This window comes from Callorhinchus milii, unplaced genomic scaffold (assembly GCF_018977255.1).
Source record: "Callorhinchus milii isolate IMCB2004 unplaced genomic scaffold, IMCB_Cmil_1.0 Scaffold12, whole genome shotgun sequence".
NCBI lineage: Eukaryota > Metazoa > Chordata > Chondrichthyes > Chimaeriformes > Callorhinchidae > Callorhinchus > Callorhinchus milii.
Window position 1 is genome coordinate 4,631,599 of NW_024704753.1, and position 13,308 is coordinate 4,644,906.

Sequence of the window (13,308 nt, forward strand, 5' to 3'; positions counted from 1 at the left end):
CTTCACAGAATATACCATAAAGTGGATTGACTGTTTATTTTGTGATGGGTAAACAGCACTGTCCCAACTTTGTACCACTTCAAAAATATCCAACACCAGATTTTATATCTTCCTCATACCCTCCACTCTCTATCCTTAACTTCCCTTAGACTCTCCTTTACATATTCTCTAACTTTCTTCGGGTCTCCAAAGTTCCCATTTTCTACCCTCCTCCAGTCGCTACACTAAACATTCTCTAAAATTCCTCACTCCCTTTTACCCTCAAATTGTCCATTCACTTATTTCCTAACACTCTTCCTCCATCCTTACGCCTTGTCCTTTCCTTCCCCAATTTCAGGTCGCCGTGAGTCCATTCGTTGTTTTGGATGTGGCTACTCTGAGGGCAAACCTATTGCTCGTGGAAAAAGCATCAAGCTAAGAACTTCAACAGCTGGTGCATTCGAGATCGTATCAACAAAGCCCGCTTGCTTGTGAGACATTTGCCTGCAGCGCTGTCCTGTGTTGTCAAAAGGAGGGCGGGGTAGTCAGTGGTAAGATCTTAAGTGGCATGGGCTAGATGCCATTGTGCCTCATTCAATGGACCCGGTAGCCTGGGTGCAACATTAGATTCTGGCAGTAGATCCTAGGCTTCCAACTGTTGAAGAACCCACTCGCGCCAGCTCTGGTCATGTTCCTTTTCAATGTGGGTTCACTTACTCTTGCCCTATGCTGACAGACAGCTTTCACCTTTCACTCAGGTTAATCCCTGTTCAAAGCACTTTTGATCAGACATAAAATTTCACAGGGCCCACAGGATCTGAGCCATTTTCTCCGCAAGAGGCTAACAGTCACTCTTTATGTCAGAGCACCTCAGCAACAATAAATCTTAACTCAGAATTATTGAGATGTGTTTATCCTTTTCCTGGTTCCAGCGTTATCGCAATCAGATTTTTTTTCACCGCTCAGAGGGTCCAAGAGCTGATTCCACCCCCTTTATTCCACTATGTGTATCATTCATGTGCTTTGCAATCTAATTTCCAACTGCTTGCCTTCTGCACGAGGCTGGTTGGTGAACATAGGAGCGAGCTGGTGCAATAAGCAATGGTGGAATCTGTGTCATCCTGGTCAATAAAATATATATTTTTTTAAAAATCCATCGCTGCATAAATCCACATTCAGCATTATATATATATATATATGCACTGCCAATTTTTTTTATTATCAAACTCCAGCACAATATCCATCTCCTTGTACAACTGTCACAAATAGTTCATGAAAATAGACGCTAAAACATCCACTCCGAAAAAGATACCAGTCATTTTCTTTTATTGCAAGTGAAGATTAGCCTCGGTTCCTGACATTATGAAGCATATATATTAAATTCATATGACACACATTCACGTATACTTAAGCAGAAACGTGTGCAGAAAATACACATTATTTTCATCTTGGAATGATCTATGCCGCTCATTTAGCAAAAGGGAGAGAGAAATCTATTTTTCATGTAGATGCGCTCAAGTACCCTTGTTGATCTCTATTAAAACAAATAGCAATTTGGAAATGAAACACGCCTGAAGATGGGCTAGGAAATAGAGCCCTGATTTTTTTTTCAAGTATTCCAAGGCTGGTTGCATAACATTGAACTATGCAGCTATAATTTCTATTTCCAAATGCAAGACAGAATTGTCATACTATTAACATTTTCAATTAATTTCCCACCTTTTAGCACCTTTCAGGTACTTAAGACTTTCGCTAACTTTATTTGTCAGTCTGGCTCAATTGGTAGGACTCTCGCCTCTGAGTCAGGAGGTTGTGGGTTCAAGTCCCACTTCGGGAATTGGAATCCATATAGTCTAGGCTGACCCTCTGCCTGAAGGTGTGCTGCATTGTCGGAAGTGCTGTCCTTTGGATGAACGTTAAACTAAGGTCCCATCTGGTTGTCCAGGTGGACATTAAACATCCCATAGCACTATTCAAAGAAGAGAGTTTCAGAACAAATGAGATAGATTTCTGTTAGGAAATAATATCTTGGGATACAATATATAGTTTGGGGCACGACATGTCATTCGACTGATTGAACTGGATGGACCTCAGTTGTTTTTCGCCAGCAAATTATTATGTTCTTATGTTTCTCCCAGTGTCCTGGCCTAACTCTGCAAATAAAATGGTCAGTCACTTCAAGGCAGTTTGTAGGACATTGCTGTGTGCAAATCGGTTGCTGCGTTTCGCCCACAAATTGCACACAGTCTCATCACTTTGCAGTATATTCTGTGAAGCGCTTTGAGATGTCTTGACAGAGTGATAAGGCGATATATCAAACGCAAGGCTTATCATCTAAAAGGAAACTTAACTGTAGGGCCGCAGTAATGAAGATCTGTAACTTTGATTGTGGCAACAATTTTGATCTTTTTTTTAAAAAAGAGAGTCTTAATTCCCAGGACAGAAGAGGGAATTTTTCCGGCCAAATAGGTTTAATAAATCTGCATAAATTTAATGATGATTTTTGTTCAGAATTGAAATGCAGTCCCTGAGGCTTCATGTTATCTATTTTGTATCAGTAATTTTTTTAAAGCTTTAAAGTCAATGATTCCCAAATGACTACATGCATTTCTTTGGGGTCTCATTGTAGTTGTAGCATTTTTTTTCACGTGATGTATTTTGCATTCATCCTGTGAGGTTGCAATAATGCTTATTAAAAGGTTTGAAATAATGTGTATTTGAGGGAAGTTATTCCAGACCATAAATTCTGGATCACCCTGCTCATAATTTTAATCAATTTTAAGAAGAAGAAATGGGTAGCTTGAAAAGAACAGGAAATCAATGTCACTCCACAGTCAGGGTTCTGGTTTTATAGAGAAAAAAGATTTAGTACCAGCCAGAATGGTCCACAAAAAAAACATTTTATGTTGCTCCAGTAAAATATTATCGCACTACTTACGTTGTCTACTGTTTTATAGGGGTATTAGGTTTTGGTTCCAGACGTTAAGAGAGCAGGAGAAACAAACACAAGGACTAAAGAACCTGTGGTGAATATTTCTGTTAAGTATATTAGCAAGGACGCTGGGGGAAAAGGAAAATCAGGAGGACGGTCGGCCCTTAAAATGCACTAACATCAATGGAGTCTGCATAGTATCTGATGATTAAATACTCAGTGTGTGTCATAGTGGGTCCATAACGAGTTCCTCTCAGAGCAAACGCTGTAGCCTATTATACACATACACAAATAATTAAACCACCCACTGTAAATCCTGCAGCAATGTGGTTATGCTAGAAGCACAATCTAAATTCAAGCCTGGTGCAACAGTGGGAACAGCCTCTGATGCATCCCACGTGCTTCCAGCTAACACAAAGTACCAGTGTGCTAACTCAATGTCATTTGGACCGGGAACTTCACGCCAAGCTTTTGTGGTTAAATTTTTTTTGAAAAAAAAGTTTCAAGAGCTTTTAGAGATCTCTTTGAAGGTCAACACAATGCTCGTCCTCATTATCGTCAAGGCTTTTATTGTACACTGCGAAGGAACCAGTCACACACTTGAAGCATGCTAAAGTAACAAGGATCTAATTTGTTGTACGGAAGCACATTGATGTACAACAAAGAGAAACATATAATGGTCGCAGTTGAATGTAACCAAAAGTATTCAATACTGTAGTGTTTCAGTAAATAACTGAGAGACTGTTATTTGGATGCGGATTCACATTCTCTGACTGGTGCTGATGTCAACTGCTGCACTGAGGCATTGCCTCTCAGACGGAGAGGCTGAACTAACCGGCTAAGAGCCAGTTGTCCTAAAGCTCTGCCACCTCCCAATGCCTTCAAGGTACAATGATAAGTCATAATAATAATAATAATAATCCTTGCATTTGATATAGCACCTTATAACATCTTCAAGATGTCTGGAAGTGCTTCATAGAACATACGGTAAATGAATTGACTGTATATTTTGTGGGAAAAACACAGAAGGCAATTGCGCATAGCAATCTTCCACAAGCAGTTATGGATTGAGAGACCACATTTTTTTTTGAAAGAATTATTACCCCTGGAAACAAACAACCGGGTTCCTACTTACTGCTAGGTAAACAGAGGCGTGTGGAGTAAGAAAACTTGCCCAACGTTTCGCCCTGCCCGGGAATCTAACCCAGGTCTGTCGCTTGCGAGGCGAGTGCTCTAACCACTGGGCTATAGGAGTCCACTTTAAATACTTTAATATAAGTCATATTATGTATTCAGCAATAATGCAAACCTGTTGCAGCATTCAGACTCTTAACAAGTGGTGAAAGTCTTCAATACTGTAGTGTTTCAGTAAATAACTGAGACTGTTATTTGGATGCGGATTCACATTCTCTGACTGGTGCTGATGTCAACTGCTGCACTGAGGCATCGCCTCTCAGACAGAGAGGCTGAAAGTATTTAATTAAGAGATTGCTTTATTTGAGTTACCTCCATTTGATATTCTTTCTCCTTCTCCAAACATGTATCGTTCCTTACCTAAACGAAGCAATCAGTAACCTGAGTCCTGAAATTCCACCTAGTCTCAACTTGTCTGACCATTTTGTCCAAAAATTTAAAGCATAAAATTAAAATAAGAACTTGTAACATAGATGCATGTTGTAGACTTCGATTATGGAAATGTTTGAAAAATCCTGCAAGCCAAAGTGGTCTTTGCTGAACAAGCAACAGGAAGTTTATCCAACATTCCTCTCAATAGCAAGCCATGTGGTTTTAGCCTGTAAAACTCCAGTAGTACCTCAGTGGATGCTCTTAGAACCCAAAGTCTCTGTTTTTTCCAACCCGCGCTAAATAATCTCCAGAATTGGGTAAGAGAGAGAATGTGCATTCGATTCCAGACACATGCAAATTTCCTGTGTAAATGGCATGCCTACGTGGAACACTCAAGTAAGGGCAACGGGTTTCCGTATGTGGCTGATCCCAAAAATTGTGGTGAATTTTCTTTGGGTAAAATGCTGTACTGTTTTGTTCAGGAAGTTTTGTGAATTTGTCCCTGAACTATTTATAAGTAACAGCGATGCCATTTTAACATAGACAACGTTATGCAATCACTGTAAAATTAAATGATATGTTTTACATTACAGCGACTTATAAGTGCACAGTGTGAAATTGACAAATGTGCTGAATGAAGCTCACAATTATGTAACTTTGTTATCAGCATACAGAGCAGAATAGCCCTTATGCTTCGTCGAGGTTACATGTGACATTTGGGAACAAGAACTTCACTTATTAAAACAACTTTCTGCTGTGGGTTTAACTTTCTAAACTCCGGATGGGGGAGGGAGATCTTGTGAGGAACTGGTAAGAGCCCGAGGCTGTTTTCATTTTACGGCGATATTATTTCTGACATCTTAAGTCAAAAATAATAAAGGGAGAATTCTCGTTCGCTGAGGAGCGTTTGGCTCAGATTTGCAAAGTGTTTTTGTACGCAACACACGCCAATCCCGGTTCCTTGGAGGAAAACATTTTCTTATAAAAGTGCATTAACATTGTCCCTGAGGAAGGAAAAATACACTGGAAAAGTTTACGCTGTTGAGCTGTAATGTCTCCTGCCCATTCCAAGATAGAACTTTTAGCTGGAGCTTTCAGAGCAGGACGTTTCAAAAATTGTCCCAAAAGGACAACGATGCAGCTTCATTTACCCGTGAAACCGGAAATGNTTTTTCCACCTCTGTTAAAGGGACAGCTTCCATTTTTTTATTTATATAACTGTCTTAAATACTGTTTCTTTTACAAGATATCATCACTGACGATGTGTTAGGGAGTTTCTCCCAGTGTCCTGGCCAGCAATACCCCAGAAAGAAATGATAACAAAATGGCATTTCGTATAGTGCCTTATCACATCAGAAGAATGTCTCAAAGCGCTTCACAGTGAAATTGAGTGACTGTATATTTGTAGGCAAACACGGCAGCACAATTGCGCACAGCAATGTCCCACAAACATCCATGAAACCAATGACCAATTTTATTTGGGGGATTGTTGGCCAGGACACTGGGAGAAACTCCCTTCTTTTTTTGAATAGTGCCACGGGATCTTTAAATTCCACCGAGTCGGAACCTCGGTTTAATGACTCACCTGCAAAAATGGGACCTGCAACACTGCAGGACACCAGCAGCACCTCATTGGGGTGTAAACTTGGAATATTTCAGTTCAAGTCCCCATAACCTTCTGACTCAGAGGCTATCACTGAGCAACGCAGACATACGCTATTCACTTTGTGGCTGTGGCAAGTTGACTGCCCAGTTTGCCTACAAAAATATATAAACATTCTCCAGACAAGAAAGATGCAATACACTTGCAAAGTAGTGAAGAGGAACTCAAATACGGTGTTGGGTTCTTCGTCTGAGATCTGCATACTGGATGTATTGTCCGTCGATGAAAGTCATGTGAAATTTGCTTCTTTCGACCTGATGAGAAAAGATTAAATAAAGAAAGAGAAAAAATTCCGCCTTTAAAATGGACCTCAACTGACTGCATCTCAGAACCAAGGGCTGTAAACTTCACTTATTTAGAAATGCTTCAACGAGTTATCTGGTGTTGTGGTCAGCCCAGAGACACATTGTGCCAAGCGATGTGATTCTTGCCCTGAAGGTAAGCAATACAGCACAGAATCAACTTAGTATTGTCAGTGTGAATGCAGCCGACTTGTTAAACATCAGAAAACAATTAGGAATATTCCACAACATCAGGAAGGTCTAGTCTGATGTCAAGTTAATTTGAAGAGTCAAGGGAGAAGATGGATAACATCATACATAGTGTCGGATGTTTAAAAAAAAGGCAAGTAAAAGATGAGGCATCCGGGAGATATAAGTACAATAAAATGTTACTGAATATTAGTCCACATGTTTTCATTTTAAATCTGTCAAAAACAATCATGTTTTGCAGATCACTTTCCAGTGCTGAATCATTTGACAATGGTAAAGACTGTGCCAACTAAAGTATGTTTTCCTGACTTCCCAGTTCTGTCAAAGATTATGAAATTTGATCTCCAGCTGTTAGACGAACGTACATTTCACTAAACACTGTTTATATTGCATTAAATGTACCATAATCAGTTCAACAAAGAGTGCATTCAATAGATCGACCTTCTTTATCACTGATATAACTTACACAGAATCTGTTCTTGTAAATGGGAAAAGATTGTTCGCATGTGATGTTGCAATTGTGGCATAATTACTTTATGAAAAGTTCTTTTTATTCGAAGGGAGTGTTTCACCTTCCGAAGTCAATCATCATTGGATGCTGTGGTGTGTTGGTGCTGATTGACAGCTCTGTAATTCCTGCTTTATTGTGCCTGGGCCTGACATGTGCTGTTGTTTTTGAAAACATCAAACTTTTCTTATAACTTTAAAACCACCCCCAATCCTCCCGTAGGTACACAATGAACTGGGCTCAATGCTCAAATCTACACATAACTTACTGAAGCTTCCCACATTTATATTTTAGCTAGGAGATGTGTTCTGAAAACTCAATTTAATCCATCCCCTTTTTTGGAAAATTCTACTAAAGAACCAACAGCAATAACACGGATCTTCTGCTGCAAAAGCAAGGTGCCAGTTGATGGAAATCCAAACTTTTTGAGAATTGTGATGAAGATTAAAAACATATACATATAAAGTTAAGGTGTTGTTGGATTACATTGCACAAGTTGAAGGCTATCCTGGATTGTTGACTTTCTTTCAAAAGTACAAGAAGTTCTACTGTATTAGATTTTAGAAGGTATATGTGTGTTTGTGGAATATTGACTTCCCTCACCAGGGCACGCCTTGTCCTTTTTTGAAAACGACTTACAGCCTTTTAATGGACAGGTTCACTGATGTACAGTCAAACAGGAGCAATGTACTGTAAGTCACTTGACACTATCACACGATACTTCACTTGCAATCAATCTGCTGTAGCGTGGTAGTTAAAGCCTTCCCAGTCTCACTGAATGACATGCCTAAATATATGTGGCTCTAATTTGCAATATGTCTTAATTGGATTCCTGAATAACACAATCTACTTCTGCCTTAGTTCTCGCATAGGGCGTCGGGAATCATATCAGGATTCTTTATTAAGGAATCTTAGTCCTAGAAGTCCTAGAACGCGTTGTTGCCAATCAACTTCGCGCACACCTCTCCTCCCACTCCCTCTTCGAACCCCACCAGTCCGGTTTCCGCCCACAGTACAGAGACGGCGCTTGTGAAAGTCACAAACGACATCCTCTCTATCTGTGACCAGGGCTCCCTCTGCCTCCTTGTCCTCCTGGACCTCTCCACCGCATTCAATACAGTCGATCACGCCATCCTCCTCCACCGCCGTTCCTCCATCATCCACCTCAGTGGGAACGCTCTCTCCTGGTTCGAGTCCTACCTCACAAACCGCCAGCAGTATATCTGCACAAACGGCTTCTCCTCCCGCTCTCACCCGGTCACCTGCGGGTACCCCAAGGATCCATCCTTGGCCCCCTCCTCTTTCTGATCTACATGCTTTCTCTTGGGGATGTCATCCCAGACATGGGGTACATTTCCACATGTACGCGGACAACACCCAACTACTCCATTTTTTCAACTCTCTTTGCGACCCCCAGTCCCCTGATGTTCTGTCAGCTGCCTGTCAGATCTCAGGGGCTGGATGAGCGCTAATTTTCTTCAGCTGAACATTGACAAGACGAAAGCCATATTCTTTGGCTCTCGTTAACGTCTAAAATCTCATGGCTTTCACCTCCTCCACCTACCCGACCTCCCCCTAAAACTCTCCGAACCCGTACGCAACCTAGGCGTCAGGTTCGGCCCCGAATTATCCTTCCTCCCCCACATCCGGTCCCTCACCAGCACCAACTTCTTCCACCTCCGATGCATCGCCAGTCTCTGCCAATACCTCTCTCCGAAAGCCGCTGAAACCCTGGTCCATGCTTTTGTCACCTCTCAGCTGTACTATTCTAACGCCTTCCTCACCGGCCTCCCATCCACTACCATCCATAAAATCCAGATCATTCAAAACTCTGCACATAACCTTGAATGGGTTTGTAAGTTACATATGTTGATCGTGCATGTTACTTCTAACATTTTCACATTGTTGAGAAGTCTTTAGTTGGCTCTGATGGTTGTTCTTGGTGCTGCTTCCTGTATAATGTCTCTGCTTCTATTTCTGTCAGCCAGAGGGCCGTACAGGCAGCTACTCTGTACCAGGACTGGATCTGAGTTAAAAGTAGATTATTTAAAGGGACACAAAGCGGTAATTATTTATTGAACATTCCCGAAATAAAACATCTCCCTCTGTTGGACGCTATCAGAATGACTATCAGAAGGAAGTTCATCCAAATTATGGAAAACGAGAATTCCAAAATGCTCAATTTTATACCAACAACTCTGCTCGAGCTCATCTGTTGCATAAGAATCAATGTCATAATACAGATCAAACCCAACAACAACTTGCATTTATATAGAGCCCTTCACGGGCTGGTGTCCCAGAGCGCTTGACAGTGGTGGAGTCTGTTCCACTGTCGCACACTGATATGAAGCACTGACTGAAACTTTGGCCTTACATGTTGCTGCTTCTACTCAGATCTCAGCGCCTTGGGACATCCTCCCGACGTGAAAGGCAGCGCTATACAAATGTAATTTTGTATTTCGTATTGTATCTCAGTGCCAAGTTGTGACTCCTTAAGTTTAAGGAAAAAAACAGAGTTAAGTATTAAAGTGTTACATGTTAGAATTAAGGTCTGGCTTAGGGCAGAATTACATAAAGCACTTCTTTTAAAAAGGGAATATATTCAGTTTTTTTAAGCACAAAAAACACAAAGATTAACAGGGCCAACAATCTGTGTTAATTGAATTAACAAGCTAGTTTCATTAAGTGATTACTGGTTCCTTCCTACGAAAGCTTCTCAAGGGGATTCTAATCTTAATGAAACAATTTGAATTGAGGAGATGGAGGAGAGGAGGGAGGCAGAAATCAGCTTGTTTTTGTTCCAATGGTGAAAAAAATTTCTGTTCAGGTAGAAAATTAAAAGAAACCAAAAGCATTTTTAATAAGCTGCAGTGAACTGCTGCATAACCATATAGTATATTACCTCGTGAATTTAAGGCCAATGTTGTGTTGTGTGAAAGCAAACTGTTTTCATATAAAACAAACTGTTTTCATATAACAGCGCCTTGGGACGTCCTCCTCATGTGAAAGGCACTTTACAAATTTAATTTGTTGTTGTTGAAATGAAACAGTCTACATGAAAACAAGTGGGCAACAGCTTAGTGAACGCAGGGCTCATTTAATCATAGCGAAAATATCAAAAGTGTAATTCAAATATATGTGAAATATCACTTGTACTGTATAATCTGCTCCTTGTGATGAACATGTAGAAAATCCTGGGTAATTATATGGTAAAATGAGGGTAAATTTGTTATGTTTCATAACAGATTCAATGTGATAATTATGAAATGTCGCAAATTGACCGCCTGTGTTATTTGATTGTCTTGCAAACTGTTGCAAACTGTTGCGTATGTGATTCATTATCTTTGGAGTTGTTTTCTGTTAAAAAGGGAGTAGTATGTAAAAATCATAACAATCTTGCGTTTGCCTACAAATACACAGGCACTACAGTTAGCAGAATTTACCTCTCTTGTAATTTCTTTTGTAAAATAAATCTCTGTGAATCTCTTGCAGAGGTTTCGATGTAATAGGCACTATATCAAATGCAGGGATTATTTAAAGAAAAATGATGAATATGCTTAAGTTTCACCCACAAATATACAGTCAATTCACTTTACAGTATATTCTATGAAGCGCTTTGAGAAGCTGTGTCAAATGCAATCATTTATTATAATGAAAATGTATCTGGCAGAAAGCAGCTCTGAAAAAAATACTTCATACCTCACATCCTTGGGTCATAATTTAGGGAACCTGGGATTAAGATCGTTAGGAACAATAATGGTATTAATGGGGTGTGGATAAATTCTTACTTATGGAGATCTGTGATGTATACAAATGTAATGTTGTGTTGTATTGTAAAGCAGATAAACTATTAACAGGTGAATGGAGATAAGCTCCCTATCCCGGCCAATCACCCTTCATTATTCAAGCTTATCCTGTTTTGTAATTGCGATTTGCAAATGCATTTTTTGATGAACGCTATTCAGGTTTCAAATTTATGAAACCAGCTCTTTTTCACAGTGTTTTCTCTCATATCACAGTCGGTACTCCTCCCACTCTGGCACATAATCAGGAGGGCAATCCTGTTTCACTAAGTCTATCAGCCTTGTGCATGGTATAATGCTATTAATCAATCATTGATGCCATGAGAGGTCACAATAAAATATCCATTTCCTATTGTCCCTGATACAGAAACCAGTTGTGGTGAGAGGAGTCAGAACAGAGAAACAAACAGAGCACGAAGGAAATCGTTCTCTGTGTGAATTACTCCCCCCCCTCCCATTCCTCTTCTAAACGTGTATATATATAAATATATATATGTGTGTGTATATTAAAAATAATAGAAATTAGCTTTCAAGACTTCAAACAAGAAAAGGCCTTTAGGTCCATCAAGCTTGTCCCTTGGGAGTACTCGAAAAGAGAAGAGGGTTTCTCCCAGGGTGCTGGCCAACAATCACCCTGAGGAAATTGTCAAACATTTCATGGCTGTGTGTGGGTCATTGCTGTGCACAAATGGGCTGCCGCGTTCGTCTATAAATACTCAGTCACTCCACGTGGCACGTTGACACATTCTCCCGATGTGAAAGGTGTAATACCAAATGCAAGGATTGCAATTATTAATATTATTGTGGTTCGCTCAGGACCACAGTGACATGTTTCAGCCACTTGTTTCAGGGAATCCTATCGGAAAAGACGTGTTCCTCCTTGATGATTTGTGTAAAACCATGGAACATACTGCAGTTAGTTACCCAGGAACATTTTACACTGTGCTATTATGAGCTTCTGTAATATTTAACAGCATCCAGTTTACTGTAACGAAGAGGAACCTTACTGTAAAAGTTAAAGCTGCGTGGATGTGATTTCCCTCCTCACCACAAATATGCTACAAGTCATCAAATCTTTTCATAAATCTTTTGCATAATTAAACCATTTGGTTATCAGAGATCCTACGAATTTCAGATTGCCCAATCTGAATTTGAAACCAGGACTTGGAGTAATGCACTCTCCACTGCTACACCCAATATTGGGACAGGCAGGTCAGTTTGCAGAGCACGGCATAAGCCAAGCCAGAGTAATATAAATTGGGCACGAGGGGAGATGCAATGGATAGAGGAAGGGAGACAAGGTCAGGTCAACTGCTGCTTGCGTAAGTCAAATGGAAAATGCAGAGTTTCCCGATACAGAACATCAGGAGGAGCTTACTAGAGCACAACGTGTGTGTGTGCGGTGCACATCGGGGCACCATCCAAAAGCGACAAGTGCACCTTATCGGCATGTGTGCGGGTACGCACATGGATGTAATGCACACATGGGTGATTCCCTACTGTCTTAAAGGGATCATCCCCAAAAAATGTGTGCACAACCTGTGCGCTGTGAACTGTGCACACGACCCACTAAAAGAGGAAGGATAGGGAAGAGGGTTACAAGACCCCGTTTGTAAATGTGCCCTGCAAAGGGGGGCAAAACCCCGAGGTGGCGAAGCCTTGGCCCCTTTGACCAAAGTGGAGAACACAAAGGAAACCCCGCCACCACAAGGGGTCGGGTCTGTTGGGTCCTGTAACGGGATAATAACATGTTGCGTCATTTTTTCAGTAACGGGTTTGATACTGTCTGAGACGAGCATAAATATATATCAACAAATAGATATATATATTTTATTTTTAAAAAAAGCATACTTGAGCACTTGGACACGAAGCTCAGGCCAGGCTTTCTCAGCTGGAGAGGTGACCCAGTCATCTGACATGCTCGGGTGGTTATGAAGAGATGGTTCAGGTCTGCATTGTCCTTTGACAATTTGGGGCCTAAAAGAGGTTCTTTTTGGTGGGGAGTGGGATTGGGGTTTGACTGTGGAGATAACCCTTGTTCCCTAGTGGAGCTCGTTTTGGTCTAATCTGGTTAATCAGGGTGAGCAGGTCCAACCTCACTCACCAATATATATAGAAAATCATCTTATTTATCACAGGGNAAAAAAAGTGATTGATACTCTGTTGCAGGTGAAGTTGATCTAAGCAGTGTTGATAGAGATGGGAGTCTGAATGACAATCCAGAACAAAAATAGAAAACTGGCAGTTACTTAAACAATGGTTGAGAACAGAACCACATCAATAACTCTTGATTTCTCTTTCTTTTCAGGAACATTAAATGATGGAGAAACTTACTGCATGTTTTCTTCAGTAAGAAAGCCAATAGG